The sequence below is a fragment of the Vigna radiata genome, chromosome 8 (genome assembly GCF_000741045.1).
Source record: "Vigna radiata var. radiata cultivar VC1973A chromosome 8, Vradiata_ver6, whole genome shotgun sequence".
Taxonomy (NCBI): Eukaryota; Viridiplantae; Streptophyta; class Magnoliopsida; order Fabales; family Fabaceae; genus Vigna; species Vigna radiata.
In genome coordinates, this window is record NC_028358.1 from 27,787,451 (window position 1) to 27,792,819 (window position 5,369).

Genomic DNA, 5,369 nt, shown 5'->3' on the forward strand with positions numbered 1-5,369 from the left:
CCATCAATATTCCTTAGGTCTAGTTTATTCTCTTGTGGGTTATAAATCCTTACTTTAGAAGGACATCCCCAAACACGTACATGTCGTAAACTAGGTTTTCAACCTTCGAATAACTTAAAAGGTATTTTTAAAACAACCTTAGTTAGGAACCAATTTACTATATACATAACCATCTTAAGTGCTTCGGTCCACAAGAATTGAGGAAGTTTTACATTACTCCTCATACTTCTCACCATATCCATTAAGGTTCAGTTTCTTTTTTCAACAACACTATTTTGATCTGGAGAGTTACGCATGGTGTATTGAGCAATAATCACATGTTCTTGAAGAAATCTAGCAAATGGACCAGGTGTTTGTCCATTCTCCATGTATCTACTATAATATTCTCCACCTCTATTTGATCTCACAATCTTAATTTGCTTTCTGCATTGTAACTCTACTTCGACCTTAAAAACTTTAAAGGCATCCAAGGCTTCAACCTTAGAATGAAGTAAGTAAAGATACATGTATCGTGAGTAATAATCTATAAAGGTGATAAAGTACTTTGGACTATATGCATCCATATCCAGACAACAAATATTTGTATGAATAACTTCTAGTAAACTTGAACTCCTCTTAGAACCTCTTTTGGACTTGTTAGTTTGTTTTCCCTTAATGCAATCCATACAAGTCTTAAAATCAATAAAATCTAAAGTACCAAGTACTCTGTCATTAATTAATCGTTTAATTCTCTCAATGGAGATATGTCCCAATCTTCGGTGCTATAATACAAATGAATCCTCATTCATAATATGTCATTTTAACCCATCAGAAACATGTATAAAACTATAAGCTTTTAGTTGAGCCACAATGTCACTTGTGCACATGATATGATTGTGTATTCCCTTAATTCTAATGAGCTATAAGCATGAAAACTACTCTCTAATTGTTAAAAATTATATTTATCATTAAAAAAAAAAAACACACACACACACACACATTTATATATATATATATATATATATATATATATATATATATATATATATATATATATATATATATATATATATATATATATATATATATATATATATATATATGAACCAATCACAATAAAATAATACAATCTTCTTTTCAGTGGTTAAGGAATTGTACTCGAGCTTGTAGATGTGTTTAATGACACCATAAAAATCATCCTTACCCCCTTTTGTAAGACGTTTAACATGAACCCCACTATTTCTCGTCCTTTTACCCTAGCACCATGCATGGGTATGAAATTTGTATCCATTCACAAAGGTGTGTCATTCCTTTACACATCTTAAAGGACCAATTAATAAATCTCTAAGATGTTGTTTTTTCACACTTAAAGGATCATCATGAACCTACAGCCATAAAATATATGAACCTATTCAATGATTTAATGATTAAAGATTTCATAAACAAATGTATGTGGAAGAATTTCATAAGTCGTACTTGATCTTGAAACAACAATGGGAAATTTGCATGTATATATGTCAAACAGTTTGACTCAGAAAGTTGATACACAGGTATGAAAATATTGGTTCAAACATAATTTAATAAATGAAATGAAGTATTTGGAATAAGCAATTTATTTTGGAGGCTTACTCAAGATAAGGTTGAACTTCATTGCAATTGATCAATACATGAACATGAGCTAATCTCAATTCTTCATCACTTAACCAATGAGTTGATTCCCTCCCAGAATGATGACCAGGTTGGTTAAACACTAATATAATGTTGTGTTAAGCCTTTCAATTTCAGTCTCTACTTCATTTCTACTACTTTGTATTGTTAACATTTGTACTGCTTTCTACTTCACTTCTTAACCAACAAAGAAAACCATATAAATTGCACACACACACACATTATAAACTATATGTTATACTCCTTAAAGAAAGAGTAAACATACCTTAATATGCCTCTAAATCTACATTCAATGTCCTAACAATGCACCAAAGTCTTCCACAATAAACGAACCAAACCACACCCTATTTAATGCCCATAATAAGAAACAACATAAGGGTTTAGTATTTTTCACATTTTAAAAATTAAATTATTTAGGAATGAAGGAAATTTACTTACCAGAACAATCACCAATTGAGCAAATTTACAACAACGAACACTGAAAGATGGCTAGATAACTGACTTCTTCTTCTTTATGAATCACTGCAACATTAAACCACTACACACTGAACGAATAAAGTTATATATTAAAGGAAGAACATTTTGGACTCAGCACAGACGCACCGAGACTGAACGACAACAACAATGACCTTAGAGTTCGAGAATAAGAGTCTTAGGGTTCATTTGCAATAAATACAAGGTTTGTTGGCAAAGAACACGAGTACCACACAAGGACAAGGGGGCCACGACTGGAAGACCATGATTGGAGGCAAGGACTCCTAGCGTTCGACCCACAAAGTTGATGGTTCAACGAACGAAGATGATGGTTTGACGAACGAAGATGATGGCTCGAAGAACAACTACAAGAAAAATGTGATTTACCAACTGATATTTACATACAGATTTTAATCCGTAGATAACATGAATATTACATACGGATTTTATATACGGATTTATTAAAATGAATTATATACGGATTTTTATCTACTGACTTTTTCGTATATAAAATTTGTATATAATTTTGGTTAATAAAAAAAGAAATTATCTACTAATATTACATAAGGATTTTTAAAATTAATTATTAAAAAATAATTTATTTTTTATTTAATTTTAAAAATAGTTAATTATTTAAAATAAAAATCAGATGAGTTTTTTTTGCCGTCAGTGACTTTAACTTTTGGTTGTGGCGCTCTTTCAGATTGGAAGTTTTCATTGTGGCGCTCCCTCAAACCCTCGTAGACTCGCTTGAAGATCTCTACGTCCCTCAGACTCTTGCTTCTTCCTTCTTTGTAATAAAGAAATTGTTGTCGATTCATTGAAAACCCTTGTCGACAGACGAGGTGAAAACCCTAACGCAGGTCAACAGCTCGCGCCTTAACCGCTCACGACTCCACAGCTCTAGCCTCCACTGCTTGCGCATCCATTGTCGAGCTCAGTGTAGGTTGATCGACTTTTGAAAGCTTGCACCGTTGTTGTTGCGTGACGAAGCATTCGTTTGACAACCACCATCGCATCTTCTCACCTCTAGCGAGGGTTACGAAGGTTAAGCTAAACTACTTTTTAGTCTTTTGTTCTTTCTGCTTCAACCTTCAGAACAGAAAAACAATGGGAAGGCGATGGGGATAGAGGTGTGAAAAGAAGAAGGCAATAGAGTCTTGCTGCTTTAAGTGGAAAAATTTAATTGCATAAGCTTTTAGGAAAGGCTTTGTTGGTTCGGAAGAGCTATAATGGAGAAATGGACCACTATGGGGACATTGAGTTTTAAGTGAGATTCACAAGCTTAATTTCAAAGTCATTATACACATTTTACTTACTGTTGTGGTATTAAACCTGAAGTTCCTCTTTAGATGCAAGGCAATATCTTTTGTTTTAATTTTGATTTTTAATTTTAGGTATGGAAAAATCTTTTGGGCATATTTCAATCTGTTTTGGATAAACGTAGAAATGAAAGGAGGGAAAAATTACCCTGTAAAAGGGCCAAAGATATGATGGTGAAGATGTTGAAGATCAAAATGAAAGAAAATTAGGTGACGATGATGTTGTTATTCATGAATTTGTTGGCTTTTCTTATTCAGTCATTAGCATGCACCTGGGGGTTTTGAATTTTATGTACTCAATACGAAGCAAGAGTAAGAGAAAGGTATTTCTCCATAATTTAATGCAACTTAAATCTAAAATCCCAATGAATTGATTCAGTTTCTGGAAACTTTTTGAAGATAAAGTTACACTTATACTTCAACAAAAGTCTTTTAGTTTAGTGATAGAAACTACATCCAACAATTAACGCTATATATTTATTGAATATGCACCTTTTCTTTGTTTCAATGCAGACATACAATAAAACTTGCTCAATACTATTGGATTCTTAATTAACTGCAGGTAAACATTTTATTTACATAAATATTCACATAAAAGATCCAGTAACAATTCAGGAAATCAAGATGCAGAAACTTACCACTTAAGAAACAAATTATAAAAAATCAATATCCTTGCAAGCAATACAGTACCTAGTTATTTCTTTTTTTCATTTTTATGTATTGTTTCTGTTCCATAATTTGCCCAAATATTCTACATAAGCTTGCTAATATAATTAATTCCAATAATCCATATAATGTTGAAAGGTCCACCATAAAAGCAAGTTGACTTTCTTTTGTAAATTTTTTACAGAAAAGATCATGCATCATGAAACCAAATCTCTCCTTCGATTGGTAATCCCATTACCCACAAAATGAGAAATGAGAGAAAATATAATCGAAAGAGAAACCAAGAGCTTCATTAACATATTTGCAGTGCAATATTTAAAATCCAATCAAAAAGCTCTACCTGCTGAAGATGCTCCCTATGTATCAGTGCCTCCTGTAACTCTTACTTGTATTTCTGTCTAATGTCTTTGATCTCTTCCTCAAGTTGTCTCACACGACCTTCTTGAGTGTCAGCTTCCTCCTTTGCTGCAAGTTATTCCCGCCTACTTTCAGTTGCCCTTTCTCTCTCCTTTTCAAGGGTTCTACTTAATTGAGTTTGTTATGCTCTTAAACAGGAAATCTGTAATTCATTGTTAGAGAAAAAGTCACATATACACGAAGTTGCCAATAAACATGTGATTTCACTGGAGAAATTACAAAACCTGAGCCTCAAGGACATTAATTCGAGACAAGGTCTGAGATAAGCGTTCATTCACATATCGCTCTCTTTCCTCTGCCGTTGCAGCTTTAGCCTCAGCTTCACGCACTTCACGTCTGAGCATTCTAACAAACACTCCACGGCCTTCACGTGTCCCTTCCACGCCGCGTAATGGAGCGGGGTCGTCCCCTTACAGTCCACGCGATTAGGGTTTCCTCCCATCGAGACGCACAACTCGATAACCCTCGCGATTAGGCCTCATGCAAAACTGACTCCACGATTTCGCAAAATTTGAATATCTGTTGCAGCTTTAGCCTCCGCGGGTGGTTTCGTGCATGACGTAGGGTTGTGCTTTTTATGCCTATTGATTAAGTTCATACTGATTCGTGTGTGTGAAAAAACATACAAGCGATTACAAACTACAAATAGATAAAAAGGAGAGAAAGAATGATAACCGACAATTACGGTGAAAAGTTTGAATAAGAAGAAGAGGAGTTGAGAAGGAAAGAACGAAAAGCGAGAAGTGGTGGAGAGAAAAAGAGCGAAGCCAGAAGATGAAAAATGAAAGGATCCCGTTACTTTAACACAACTTTTTTAACACATTTTTGACACAGACACGTGTC